We start from the raw sequence: 16,305 nt of genomic DNA on the forward strand, positions 1-16,305 counted from the left end.
AAAGTTCGTTGTTGTAATGAGAAACAAAGTTCATTGCTATAATTAATAAACAAGTTTATTGCTATAAGAAGTAACGAGTTTGTATGTGTATGAGCAAACAATGAGTTCTCAACCAAACCTATGACTGAAGCCCTATCAAGATCTATGCTTATCGTTCCATAGATTAATATGGTATCATGCACTCCAGCAATCGGGCGAGTGAGGAGTTGTCAATTCCTAATAGCGCTATCCATAATGACCATTGGCTCAAAGAGTTAATGGTTAGAGATAAGGGAAGGGCCTTAATACGATAAGTTCTCATGTTCCGTGTTGCATAGACATACATAGAGAGATATAACAATAAAATAGCAATCATGTTTGATACAAATCAATTTAAATACAACGAACAAATAATAGTTTTTCGGGACATGCTTTTCCACCCCAAAACATAAAAATTGAAAATAGGGGAGTGCGTGAATACTCACAATATGCAAAATATAGCAACCAAGTTTATACGAGTCAAATAAATATAACGAACATAAATAGTTTAGGACATGCTTTTCCACCCCAAAACATTTAAAAACCGAAAATAGGGGAGTGGTGAATACTCACTATGCATTGAGATGATGCAAATGATGCCTTGAACTACGTTCCACGTGTACCACTACCGATTCCTACAATAATGGCATTCGCTAGTGAGTCTCTAATCGAAATCTAACACTAGTATACTTACTACTACAATAGAATTATGCTAATAATGTGTCAAAATTTAATATTGATAAGTTACAAACATTTTTCTGTGGAAATTAAGTTTCAAAGAATCAATTGTTATATAACAATTTAAGTGGAAAATTTCCATTATTGCAATGTTAATATTTAACATTTTAGAGGTGTTCCAATGATTAAATATTCAAAACTAAATCAATTTAGTTCTAAACTTTCCCAAACTTTGCATTTAAGTTTTAATTGAAGTCAAAGACCTTAAGATAAATTTTCTTGAATTTTTGATTTGTCTGACTATTTTTCACGATTTTAGTTTCTTGAATAACCATAAAATCATGAAAAATATTAAACAGTTAATAAAAATTACCAAACTTCAGATTTTGGTTCTAAATGTACTAAAAGACTTCTAGATAAATTTTCATGGATTATGAATATGCATAACCATTTTTCACATATTTAATTCTCTAAATAGATACAAATTCATGAAAAATAGAAATCAGTTACGAAAATACCCCAAACTTTTTATAACAATGTCATTACACATACTTAAGCTGGGAAAAATATAAAAAGGGGTTTCTAAACTGTTTAACCCAATTTTATTATTTTTGAGCATTTATTCTAATAAAAATTGAACTAAATAGAAAACAGTTTCCAAAATTGCCCAAAATTTTTGTAACACTTTTATTATACATGTAGAAGCTGTGAAAAATATAAAAGATATTTTTCAATTAGTCTTTCTATTTTTCTTTGTTTTATCCTCTTAAATAATCATTAATTGGAGAATAATTATTAAACAGTTAAATTAAATTACCAAACTTTTTGTACACTTCATTTACAGAGTAAATAATCTGGGAAAAATACCAAATGTGGTTTTTATATACTGAAATCCGATTTTGTGTATTTAAGTGTATTTAATCTTAAAAAATAGGAGCAAAATAGTATACAGAAGAGAAAAATCATCAAAATTTTTATGTAGCCTCCTAATGTACTATAAAGTGTTCTGGTAAATTTTCATGAATTTTGGGTGAGCAGAACTATTTTTTCTATTTTTAGGCCATTATAAATACAAAAATCGGGGAAAAATAGGAATGCATTATGAAAAATTCTGAAAATATTTTTCTGAGTCTTATACCTCTGGTAGTAACTGCGAAAATTGTTATATATCATTTTAAGATTTTCTAAAGTGCTTTTATGATTTATTGGAGCCAAACAAAAAGAAAATTCAAAACCATATTAAACAGTTGCAAAAATAGATGAAACTTAATGAGGGATCATTATTTAGCATAGGGGTCATCCACGAATTTAACTAGGATTTATAGACCCCAGAAAGTATTTTATATGATTTATTGCCTTATTTTCTTGCATTAATTATAGTAATTCGAGATAAATGAATTATCTTCTGGAAATTTACAGAGCATCTTATTTTGTTGATGGGAATCTGGGAAAAATCCGATTTGGTCAGAAAAGGAGTTTTAGATATTTATTTGGAAATAAATCCTTCATGAACATATTTGAAAGCTTTTAACAACATACTTTGATGATCTAGCATCTAAGCTTGAAGATCATCACATGCATGTTTGTTTGAAGTTCATTCATGAGTTTGAAATGTTTAAAATTCGTTTTTTGAAAGAAAACTTTGGATGCATGTGGTGATTTTCCACCAAAACGTGTAGAAAAGTGCATTTCCATGGTTTTGACTTAGGTTTAGGTCATGGATCTTCACCATTTTGCAACATGCAAGATGTTTTTGGTGAAAATCTACCACCATCATCATCAAAACTGAAGTGAATGAACATTCACACAAATTTTCTAAGAGAATGGTGTAGAAGAACAAGGAAATGCAAGAAAAACCTTTAAAACTAGAAAGAAAAGTGAAGGAGATTGAAGGATTTTCGTGATTACCATGAAGAACAACCCTAGAAGATGAAGATTTGAAGGTTAAGAGATGTTCTTGGCTGGAGAATTTCGTGGTTTTAGAGAGGGAAAGAGAGAGTTTGAGTGTGGTAAATGGTGGAGTGTGAGAGAGAGTGTAGAGAGAGAGAGAAGTGAAGGAGATGGAGTGTGAGAGAGGAGTGATTATGTGTTTTGGGAAGAGGGGAAGCATCTTGGGAAGAGGGTGGACGGTTTTGAGTGTAAAATGCCCTCCCTCTCTTTTAATTTTATAAAAAAATTCAATTCTTTTATAAAAATATCAAACTTTTTATAAAATATACACCCTAACCAAGTTTTTGCTCATGAAACCTTGATTTTTGACTTATAAATTTAGGGCAATTGTTAATGACTTAAATATTATTTTCCTTAAATGCATTTTCATAATTTTAATTATTATAAGATCATATTATAAGTTTCATAATTATTTTTATAGAATTTTTAAGGTTAAAGTTTATAAATATGAGTTTTTATGGCTTTTAGGGTCTTGAGATTTTGTAAATCTTTGGATATCAAAATAAATAGAATATTTGAGACTTTAAATTATCTTATGGTATTATAACTCTTTTATAGTTATAAATAATGTTTGTAATTTATTTTTATCGGTTTATTGGCATTCTATGTAGTGATTCCGAGATTCAAGCGAAATTGAGGAATCAAGTATACTAGTCATAGTCTTCAACTTTGACTTAAGTTTCTATGAGACTTTGACCTAATTTCTACTACTAGGTCAAGTGCATGATGTGTGTATATGATTCATGAAATAGTGTTCGAGTCAAAGAGTGACCCAAATATGGATAGTTAAGTAGTAGTAGAATTCACATATCAATGTGAAATCTAAGTACACTATCATTCGATCCTACTTGTTTCCAAGTTTCTAGTAGGTTATAACTTAGCTTCTAGTTACTAAGTCTATTATGTGTCGTGCCTATATGTGCAACTAAGTTTATTCAAATCTAGAACCGACTCGAATTTTGACGATTGTCACATTTATGCTGTGTGTATGTCAGAGTATATCAGAGTTAGAACCGGAAGGTTCACAGAGCTAGGACCAGAGGGTCCACAGAGTTAGGGCCCAGGGGCCCATAGAGTTATAGCCCCGAGTGGCTAGTATATGTTATGTGTGGTACTTTGGGGAACTCACTAAGCTTCGTGCTTACAGTGTTTTGTGTTATGTGTTTCAGGTACTAGTGAGGATCGCGGGAAGGCGTTGGCATGATCAGTACACACACACGCGGAGTTTTATATATGTTATGATCTTGGAATTTTGACTTATGTTTGGATATATGAAACCATGAGTTTTATAATATTGTGAAATAAAGTGTTTTTAAATGTGAAAATTTGTTTGAAATTTTACGGCGTTACAAGTTGGTATCAGAGCCTTGGTTTTAGGGACTTGGATGCACCTTCGGGCGTATCTGAACTCAAACTGAGGATTTGAGGAAAATTTTGATAATAAAGTAATTTTCAAAGAGTAAAAGAGTTTTGAAACAAACAGAGCAGAGCCGTGTGTACGATCAGCCAGCGCCCGAACGGTGATATCCCAAAATACCCTTACAATAAGTGTTATGAGATATGTTATGCTGTGATATATGATGAGTTATGTTATGCATACTAGAGTAGACTAGGTATTCTTATTAGGACTAGAGTGGCCTGATTTGTGATGCCTTAGTCTAGGAGTCTTGCTGCTAGGGAAGCTTGAGAGTGACAGATAGCAGCGAGGAGTTTATGAGAGATCTGCTAGAGAATAGCCTATGATTATTGAGGATAGAGTGCTTGGGATTTGGGACCCTGGGAGGAGGACTTGGGGTGAATGCTGATGCGGTGTGGACAGTAGTATTGGGCCCGTACTACTGGAGACACCGGATCAGTGTGCAGTCCAAGTAAGAATCTTTGGGGTACCAGAGGTCAAGTAAGGTTGAGTAATTGGGTGTGGGTATACTCGAGCGAGTCCCTGATATTTCTTATGTTGTATTTCAGAGACATCATGGTTGGGACATGCCATACACCAGAGAGCAGCGGTGCTAGTGATGAGGAGATCCGTAGGATCATTCACGAGGAGGTGGCTGCGGCCATCAGGGCAGAGATACCAGAGATGTTTGGGTCTATCAAGACCACGCTGATAGAGACTTTTAATGAGCGATATGCTGGTCTTTCTGATGCTGATGTTGCTGCGGCCACCGCAACGGTAGCTGCGACTAGACCGCAGGGTGGTGATGCGTTGCTGTTCCGGGAGTTCAGCAACACAAAACCACCAGAGTTTGATGGGACACAGGACCCGATTGCGGCGATGAGGTGGATTTCGGACATTGAGGGGTGTTTCTTCACATGCTCATGTCCAGAGCATTTGAGGGTTCGGTTCGCGCTGAACCAGCTTCGCTTGGGAGCGAATGACTGGTGGAAGTTTGTGACGGCGCACTATTCGCCTGCTGAGCTTGCAGTAGTGACCTGGGAGAGGTTCACCGCTATGTTCCGAGAGGAGTATGTTCCCCAGGTGGAGAGGGAGCGATTGGCCCAGGAGTTTCTGACCCTCAAGCAGGGTACCGAGTCTGTTACGGTGATTACCCGGATGTTCCATGAGAGGGCGATGTTCTGCCCAGAGCACGTGTCTTCCGAGCAGGCACGTATGAGACGATATCTGAGCATTCTGAGGAGGGATATACGAGAGTTCGCGGCGAACTCATCGTACCGGACATTTGCCGAGCTTCACGCAAATGCTCGGAAGAGGGAGATAGAGCTGGAGACTCAGGCTAGCGAGGAGGCGGAGTCTCAGGGGAGGGATAGGCGACCGTCACAGTCTCAGCCGGCAGCCAAGCGGGCCAAGCCCGCCGATTCGAGGACAGGGAGCCAGAAGGGTCGCACTTGTGGCAAGTGCGGCAAGAGTCGTGATGGGGTGTGCAGAGCAGGGTCTTGCTACAAATGTGGCAAGGAGGGGCATATGGCCAAGGATTGCCCCAAGGGGTTTGCAGTATGTTTCCACTGCAACCAGACCGGACACCGGAAGGCAGAGTGTCCGTAGTTGCGAGGGTCAGGGCAGGGAGCATCTCTGGGATCCGCCCCTGCTGCAGTGAGAGCTACTGATAGTCGGCCAGTGAAGGCCGAGGCACCGAAGGCACGAGGGAGAGCCTTCCAGTTGACCGCGGAGGAGGTCCGCGCAGCGCCCGACGTTGTGGCTGGTATGTATTCTTTCATCTATTTATTTTGAGTCTGAGATATTATGCTTATATTATGATATGCGTAGGTACTTTTCTTGTGAGTTCTGTACCTGCCTTGGTGTTGTTTGACTCGGGTGCGAGTCGGTCTTTCGTATCTTTGGCTTTTAGTCAGCACATCAGTATTAGTCGAGAGGTGTTGAGTCGACCTCTGAGAGTTTCCATAGCTAACGAGAGGGCGGTTTATGCCACGGAGGTGATCCGAGGATGTGTACTCGAGATCTTCGGTGTTGAGTTCCCGATTGATTTAGTCCCTATTGCGATGGGAGATGTATGTCTCATCGTGGGCATGGACTGGTTGAGCAAATTTGGAGCGGTTATCGACTGCGAGCGACAGCTGGTGACCATACGAGACCCTAGTGGGGGAGTTCTTACGGTATACGGTGAGGGTACGCGTTTTGGGTCGGCATTATGTTCGGCCGCTAGAGCGAGGCAGAGTCTACAGCGGGGCTGCAGTGGGTTTGTAGCGTATGTGATGGATACGAGGGTTGATTCAGGGAGACCGAGGCCAGCTGATGAGGTCCCGATAGTGCGAGAGTTCCCGGATGTTTTCCCTGAGGAGTTGCCGGGCTTGCCTCCCGAGAGGCAGGTAGAGTTCCGTATCGATTTGGTTCCGGGGGCAGCGCCTATCGCCAAGGCACCCTATCGCCTTGCACCTCTAGAGATGCAGGAGTTATCCTCGCAGCTTCAGGAGCTGCTGGGGAAGGGGTTTATTCGGCCAAGCAGTTCGCCGTGGGGAGCGCCTATCCTTTTTGTCAAGAAAAAGGATGGTTCACACCGGATGTGCATTGATTACCGGGAGTTGAACAAGCTGACGGTCAAGAACCGTTACCCATTACCGAGGATCGACGGTTTGTTCGATCAGTTGCAAGGAGCGTTTTGGTTTTCCAAGATTGATTTGAGGTCCGGATATCATCAGGTGAGGGTGCGTGATGAGGATATCCAGAAGACAGCATTCAGGACTCGTTACGGGCACTACGAGTTCGTAGTAATGCCTTTCGGGCTCACCAATGCACCGGCGGCATTCATGGATGTCATGAACAGAGTGTGTAGGCCGATGTTGGATCGTTCGGTGATCGTGTTCATCGATGATATATTAGTGTATTCGAGATCCAGAGAGCAACATGAGGAGCATTTGAGGGAGATCCTCGGAGTTCTGAGATCGGAGAGGCTTTATGCCAAATTCTCCAACTGTGATTTCTGGTTACGAGAGGTCCAGTTCCTGGGGCACCTCATTAACCAGAATGGGATATTGGTCGATCCGGCCAAGATTGAGGCAGTGATGAGTTGGGAGGTGCCGAGATCACCCACCGAGATCAGGAGTTTCTTAGGGTTGGCTGGTTATTATCGGAGATTTATCAGGGATTTCTCCAAGATCGCCGTGCCACTTACCAGGTTGACCCGGAAGGGTGTTGCTTTTTCTTGGGGACCAGAGCAGCAGGCCTCCTTCGAGACGCTTCGCCAGAGACTATGCGAAGCCCCGGTGTTAGCCCTTCCGGAGGGGATGGAGGACTTTGTGGTGTATTGTGACGCGTCAATATCGGGATTGGGAGCGGTGCTGATGCAGAGAGGGCATGTGATAGCATACGCATCGAGACAGCTGAAGCCTCATGAGGCGAGGTATCCCACCCACGATCTGGAGCTGGGGGCAGTAGTGTTCGCCCTCAAGGTCTGGCGTCAATATTTGTATGGGGTTCGGTGTACCATATACACGGACCACAAGAGCTTGAAGTATTTGATGGATCAGCCCAACCTGAACACGCGCCAGAGGAGATGGTTGGATGTGGTGAAGGATTACGATTGTGAGATCCTGTACCACCCGGGCAAGGCTAACGTTGTAGCCGATGCCCTGAGTCGTAGGGCGGAGAGCGCCCCGATACGAGACGTTTGTATGAGATTGACAGTGATGACTCCGGTGTTGGACACCATTCGAGGGGCCCAGGCTGAGGTCGTGAGACCGAAGAACCGCAAGAGAGAGCGGGTTATTGGACAGGTATCGGAGTTCATCACCGATAGCCGAGGGCTTATGACCTTCCAGGGTCGGATTTGGGTGCCATTTGTGGGCGGGGCACGTACCATCCTGATGGGGGAGGCACACCGATCGAGGTTTTCAATCCATCCCGGGGCCACTAAGATGTATTTAGACCTGAAGAGAGAGTATTGGTGGCCCTGTATGAAGAGGGATGTCGCATGGTTCGTAGAGAGGTGTTTGACCTGTCGCAGGGTTAAGGCCAAGCACCAGCGTCCGCATGGTAAGTTGCAGCCTTTGGAGATTCCCGAATGGAAGTGGGAACAGATTACCATTGACTTTATCACCAAATTGCCAAGGACTGCAAGAGGTGTCGATGCAATTTGGGTGATCGTGAACAGGTTGACAAAGAGCGCTCACTTTCTTGCTATCAGTGAGAGTTCTTCCGCTGAGAGGCTGGCAGAGTTGTACGTGAGAGAAGTGGTATCGCGGCATGGAGTACCGATCTCGATCGTCTCAGATCGAGATGTGCGTTTCACTTCCAGGTTCTGGAAGAAATTTCATGAGGAGTTGGGTACGAGGCTGCATTTTAGCACCGCATACCACCCACAGACCGACGGGCAGAGCGAACGGACGATTCAGACGCTCGAGGACATGCTTCGGGCATGTGTATTGGGCTTCGGAGGGAGTTGGGACACGTATTTACCCCTGGCTGAGTTTTCCTATAACAACAGCCATCATTCGAGCATTGGTATGCCACCCTTTGAGCTGTTGTATGGGAGGAGGTGTCGGACTCCCATTTGCTGGGGTGAGGTCGGGCAGCGTGTGATGGGTAGTACAGAGATAGTACTTCAGACGACCGAGCAGATACAGCAGGTCAGGCAGAGGTTACTGTCGGCTCAGAGTCGTCAGAAGAGCTACGCAGACAGGCGTCGCTCGGAGCTCGAGTTTCAGGTTGGTGACTTCGTACTCCTGAAGGTATCTCCTTGGAAAGGAGTGATCCGATTCAGGAAGAGGGGCAAGCTGGGGCCCCGATATATTGGTCCATTTAGGGTGATCGCAAGAGTAGGCAGGGTAGCATACCGGTTGGAGCTACCTGCGGAGTTAGGTCAGATTCATGACACCTTTCACGTATCGCAGTTGAGGAAGTGTGTGGCCGATGAGTCGGTGGTGGTACCATTGGAGGATATTCAGGTGGATGCGAGCCTGAATTACGTTGAGAGACCAATCGTGATCCGGGATCGGAAGATCAGGGTTCTGAGGAGCAAGGAAGTGCCTCTGGTGCAGGTCCAGTGGCAACATCGAAAGGGGTCCGAGCTGACCTGGGAGCCGGAGTTGGAGATGCGGAAGCAGCATCCAGAGTTGTTTGCCGAGCAGGACTTCGAGGGCGAAGTCTAATTCTAGTGGGGGAGAATTGTAACATCCGGATTCCCAGGTATATTATATTATTCATTCATTTTGAGTTTGGGGAGGAACTCGGCGAGTTGATGCTTAGACTCGCCGAGTAGGATCGCGAGTCTTTTATCCGGATTAGTGACCGGACTCGAAGAGTCGACTCGTGGACTCGGCGAGTCCACGCTCTTAAGTGAAACCCTAATTCTCGGGTTTGGGACCTATTTAAAGGCCCTTATAGCCTTCAGTTGCGGCTACCAGACCCTAGAGAGAGACCCTAAGAGAGCTAGAGCGTTTGTGAGGAAAAAGAGGCCATTTTTGATCCTTGTGTTGGTGTTCTTGCAAGAAGAAGGTGACCAAGGCAAGAGGGAGCTGAAGAGGGTGCTATTCTGTAGATTTCAGAGCCCAGGGACTTCATATTTGAGGTATAGATTCGATCCTTCTTCAGTTTTGGTGTTAACCTTTGGAGTTAGGGTTTTCTAGACCCTTTAGAGGCTCGATTTGATGAGCATTTGGTCCCTTCTCGTATTAAGGCTTTGGATCTGGATCCAAAGAGGTCCAGAGACCTTAACCCTTTGATCTTTATGATTGATATTGGGAGGCATGAGCTTAGGATGTCATATTTGTGGTTATTTCTTCAAATAGAGTCTTTGGGCTTTTGCATGAGCACCAAGTTCTGAACTTTACGTGATTATCATGCTTGGGAAGGTCAGATCTATGGATTAGAGGAACAGATCTGACCTCAGGAGGTCATTTGAGTTTGAGCATGGCATGAACTCGCCGAGTCCAAGAACAGACTCGACGAGTAGGAGTAGGTTCCCCGTAAATCACACAGTTGGTGACTCGCTGAGTTGGGGAAATGACTCGGTGAGTCAGAGGGGATCTACAGGACTTGAGTTCACGACTGAACTCGCCGAGTCAAGAGCCGGACTCGACGAGTTGGGACTGGTTGTTCCGCGATTCACGATCAGTGATGATTTGAAGAGTGGAGGGTTGACTCAGTGAGTCAAGTGAGGACCAGGAGTGTGAAGGACACACATGGACTCGCCGAGTCACATTTGTGCACTCGACGAGTCTGGTCAAGGTTTAACCGTTGACTTTTGTTGACTTTTAGGGATTGGTCAACAATTGGACTTGTGGACCGTTTGAAGGGTAAAATAGTCTTTTAGCCTTCTTAGAGGACATGAGAGAGAGTCTAGCCTAGCCTGGAGAGTCGTTATTAATTGAGATGATTGTTTATGTTTTAGGCAGAGGCTAGATCAGTGTATACGCGAGCGAGATATTATCCGAGATATCCAATGTGAGTCTTCTCACTATACCTTACCTTGAGTGGTAATTAGAGTTATGTGACAGAGTTATTGTATGCTATTTATGTGATGTGTTGCACTGCATTATTTCTATGTGATTTATGTTGTGTGTATGTCAGAGTATATCAGAGTTAGAACCGGAAGGTTCACAGAGCTAGGACCAGAGGGTCCACAGAGTTAGGGCCCAGGGGCCCACAGAGTTATAGCCTCGAGTGGCTAGTATATGTTATGTGTGGTATTTTGGGGAACTCACTAAGCTTCGTGCTTACAGTGTTTTGTGTTATGTGTTTAAGGTACTAGTGAGGATCGCGGGAAGGCGTTGGCATGATCAGTACACACACACGCGGAGTTTTATATATGTTATGATCTTTGGATTTTGACTTATGTTTGGATATATGAAACCATGAGTTTTATAATATTGTGAAATAAAGTTTTTTTAAATGTGAAAATTTGTTTGAAATTTTACGGCGTTACAGTTCACTCTCTCAAATATGATTCATCATTAAACTTGCTTCTTTTTTTTCTCTCTCTTTCTATATATATATATATATATATATATATATATATATATATATATATATATATATATATATATATATATATATATATATATATATATATATGTATATATATATAATTTGCTCATGATAGCAATTTAATTTGTGGCTGTTTAGGGGTGGTATCAAAGACTATGTATCCATTTTTGGAACATAAACCATTTGGAATTGTCAGTTTTGCAACCAAAATCGATGTAAATGGTTCCGGTTTTGATTCCTAAAGTTTGAAATCTATAGGCACCAATTTTCATTTTCATTTTCATTTTTTTGGAAATTGATCTTCCCTAATAAAGGTTTTGGGCTAGTTTTCACGCACATACTAATCTCCCGACGCAAATTGAGTCATAGCAGACGAACCAACGCAACCACGTGGGCGAAGTAGTGTCATGATTTGAACATGAGTCGATATGTTATCCATTATATCTTTCACATGTTTTACCAATTCGTCACAACCATAATTGCTTATGTATTTGCTGTCGATGGGTATCCATTTTTTTTAAGAAAACTATACTTCTAATTATAATATAATCAAGTAAAACATGTTAGGGTTAGAAAGACAATAATGTTTTAAAATAGATATGAATTTTGAATCTGTTTGAAGGATCGTATGATCATTTTTCGAATTCTATGTTTGGATCATACGAAATTCTGTGGATAATTTTTCAATGAACAGTTTCTTATCAAGATACATATATGAGATCACGTACTAAAGTTTTATAATTTTTTCGAATTATTCTTATTACCAAAGATAAGATCAAATCAACACTAAATGTTATATATATATATATATATATATATATATATATATATATATATATATATATTCAGGTTCATTTGAGACCATGCTAATTTTGTGAGCCCGTGAGACCAAATCTAAAAATAATTTTAAAATGCAAAATAAAAGGAAAAATCCAAAAATTCTCTTTTTAATTATTATTTTCGGAACTTTAACTACCTAAAAAAAGTTTAAAAAAATTACCGTTTTTTTTAAATACGTGAAATATTCTAATAGAATATTACACTGTAAATATTCTAATGTGACTTTTAAAATATTAGAATATTCTACTAGATTTGTCAGATATGTAGAATATTCTAATATTCTACTAGAATATGTAAAAAAAATTTTTTTTTTTTGGAAAATATAAATTCCGAAAATAATATTTGAAAAAAAAATTTCAAAATTTTTTAATTATTTTACATTTTAAAAATGTTTTTTTTATCTACCAAATGAGTGGCTTGGATTGTGTCTTACGGTCTCACAAAATTATGCCGTCTCACATGAACCATATATATATATATATATATATATATATATATATATATATATATATATATATATATATATATATATATATATATATATTCACTAATTACCACTTATTAATTCACTTATGGAAGTTATGAAGATGGGTGGAACAACCTTCTTTTTTTTTTGGCAAATATATATATATATATATATATATATATATATATATATATATATAGAGGTTATATTGTTTCTAATAACTATTATGTGCCAAAATGCACAGACCTGGACTACCGGATGAATAGAATCAACAATCATGATCTGAGGGTCTATGATATTACAATAAGGTAACATGTATCATATAATCATACAAATTTCAGCAAAAGAGTATTTTGGTCAATTAATCTATTTTTAAAAAGGAAATTTTCGGATTTTAAGGGATCATTAATTCCTTTATTTTTAAAAAATCTAATTTTTTTAAATTAATTATAATTAAATTTTAATATTACTTTTAATAATAACCGATTTTATTCTGTCAGAATGACAAAAAGTCAACAATAAACTAGTAAATATATTTGCGGTTTTATTCTTGCATAATATTGTTTCATTCAAAATATTTTTTATATTAAACATGCTTAAAGAATTATACAACATATTATCAAGAATAACATTTTCTAAAGAATACGGATTTTATTCTTTAAGAATCACTATTTACATTTATCCGTAAAGAAAAAGACTTTAAACAATTATTACAATAATTCTAAAAAAATTATGACTAATAATGGTTTAAGGATTACATTTATTCTTAAATATTAAAACTAAAAATGGTTAAAAAAGAAAAAAAAACATCAAAATCTAACAGAAACACTACTCTATTCCGAAAGAATATTATCGTTCTCCATGTTTTCTTCATTTTCCACATTAATGGCAACCTCTTCAAAACCTAAATTCATAAGGAAAACATAATCAACTTTCCAATATTAAAATTTTTAGTGCATTAAATAGAATAAAACAATAAATTCTAATAGAATGTGATATACATTCAAATAGAATATAACTATAATTTTTACAAACCAACATTAACAATCATCCCTAAACTTGCAATGTATATTATTCTGAAAGAATGTAATGTTTCATTGTTTAGGATGTTATTCCATAAGAATCGAGACCAATAACAAGAATATAAACCAATTTTATTCTGACAGAATTGATTACGATAATTCACTGCTTAAGTTGACAAGAAATTCAAGATTCTATTCTGACAAAATTAGAATTCAATATTCCATTCTAGCAGAATGATCGACATCAAGATGCATTAAAAAAACCTAGATTTCAACTATGGATTTTATCGAACACGTGGTGTGCTTCTTCAGTTTCTTCAAAAAAAATTAGTGAGAGTCTTACTAATTCAGTTTCTTGGTGGTCGGGAACTGGAGATACAACTAAAAAAACATGTTATGATTAGTACAAGAGCATAGCAATATTCAGATATTCATATTTGAAGAGGGAAAGTATTAAATACCTGGTAGATTGGGGCGCACAATCAAGCAACTGCATTAGGGCCACGATAGTACTTCTTCAAGATGACTGGCCACTCAACGCAGTCAAACATGAGATCCAAATCCAGGACCTTTCCGTTAGCGTCTAGCAAGCGTATCGAAAGCAAGAGGCCGATGAACATGAAGATGAGGAAGAGGAGTATTCGAATAGAGGATCTAGAAGTTGTTGTCATGATGGCGGATAATATGCCGACTGTGGTGCTCGGATGTAAGGATCAATTTCTGGTGGAAAGGAGGAACAGAGGTATCGACGATTTGAGGAAGCCGTCATGCTCTTTAAGGTTAGGGATGTTGGCTTTGCAAGGTTAAACTAATTAAGGAGAGATTAATTGAATTATTTTTTTACCATAATTAGATATAGTAAGTTTACCATTATACCCTTTTTTAATTTATTTAATGATTTATTATTCCTGAATTTTCATTGGTGCATTTAGGCATACACTATTTGCTAGAAACAGTTCAACCTAGCTCTCTCTCTCTCTCTCTCTCTATATATATATATATATATATATATATATATATATATATATATATATATATATATATATATATATATATATATATATATAGGGCTAGGTTATAATGTGGATGGTAAGTATTGTGTGGATGTAGGGATGAATGTGGACCAAGAGTTTAAAATACATATTCTAATAGAATACATATTCTGATTGAATACAAATTCTGACAGAATGCATAATCTGATTGAATGAACATTTTGAAAAATAACAAATTTTTGAACCATAAGTTGAATAATAACAACATTCTTAAAGAATAATCATCTATTATTAATATTATTGAAGAATCTAAGGTCTAAAAATAAACAAAAAAACAATTTTTACTGTTACATTCTATAAAAATTCAATGTCATTTTTTTTGAATTTTTGTCAAGTTCTATAAGAATACAAGCTCCATAGTAAGTAAGTCTTGAAAAAATCTTCATTCTATAAGAATATTCTCCTTCCTAGAAGGGGATTTATTTCATTCGACTTTAGATCTTCAACTAACGAGTAAACAAAGACCTGTATTAAAAAAAAAACAGAAATAAGCATGGGAATAAGATTATACAATAACAAGAAAACATGTGGTTTAGAAATTAAGTTTTATGGCTGAATTAAGAAAAACTTGACAGCTTCAAACTTTACAATTACTAAAAGCTATGTGGGTTATGACATTTTTAGAAAACAACATCACAATATTTTCAAGAATTCATATGGCTCATTCATTGTCTTCTAACACACTTAGAAAGACCATAATGTATATATACAGACAAACAAATCCACATAAATACATCAATTCTATAAAAATTGCTATGCATAAGAATTAGGTGTACACATCTAAGAATCGACTCAACTGGTACATTTAAGAAAAAATTAAGGACACCAAAACTCAGAATTATGTAAAGATGTGGACGAAGGATAAGAAAATGAAAACCTGCTATCAATCGGAGCAACACTCCTCTTCATCTTCGTGGGTTATCCAGTACCGCCGTAGGAGGGCTTTCCGATTAGTCAAGAGGTTGCAGGTACCCGGTGGTCAGGAGGGCAGCACCCTCCTTCTCATCTCCCCAAATCGTGTGTTGTTGCTGCTTGCCTTGACCCTCTCGGATCAACCTTCTCCCTTCTCTTCACATTTGATTGCCGGAGCAGACCCTGCGCTGCTTTTCCCCTTCGGCCTCGCCGACCCCGGAGACGACGACCTCCCCTATTCCCTTTGTCTCTTCAACTTCTTCGAACCCCGGAGACGGTCTCGATTGGTCACGACATCTGGAATAGCGGACAACGCACCTGAGAACTTCCCTCCGACGATCTTGACATCTTCGATGGAAGCGGGAGGCGATTTTGTGGGTGTGGATGAAATAGGCAGTAGGGTTTTAAATAAAGTAATTTGCCTAAATTAAAGGGTGGAAGATTTAATTAATTATTTATTAAAATTAAATAATACTTGGACCATATTAATCCCTAAATCCACACAATATTTGTTAATCCACATTTGAACCTCTCTCTCTCTCTCTCTCTCTCTCTCTCTCTATATATATATATATATATATATATATATATATATATATATATATATATATATATATATATATATATATATATATATATATATATATTCAGTAATTACTCCTTATTCATTCACTTATCTAATTTATACCAATATACTTTTTGAAATGACAAGATTTTATTGAACAAAAAACTCCCCAAAAAAATTATAAAATTACATTGATGATATTCGGATCTTATAACCATTCAATTCATTTAATTTTAAAATTGCAACATCTGTTTACTTGTCAAAATTATAATTTAGTAACAATCTTCTTTATTAACTTTTGGTTTTTGAGAACCCAAAATTAACTCAATGGGAAATCGACAAAGCACTCAAATGCATAGAAATTTTGGCCCTAGTTTGACATATGTTGAAATATGTTGTTA

This window comes from Lactuca virosa, chromosome 8 (genome assembly GCF_052849685.1).
Source record: "Lactuca virosa cultivar CGN04683 chromosome 8, Lactuca_virosa_CGN04683_v6, whole genome shotgun sequence".
NCBI classification, from domain to species: domain Eukaryota; kingdom Viridiplantae; phylum Streptophyta; class Magnoliopsida; order Asterales; family Asteraceae; genus Lactuca; species Lactuca virosa.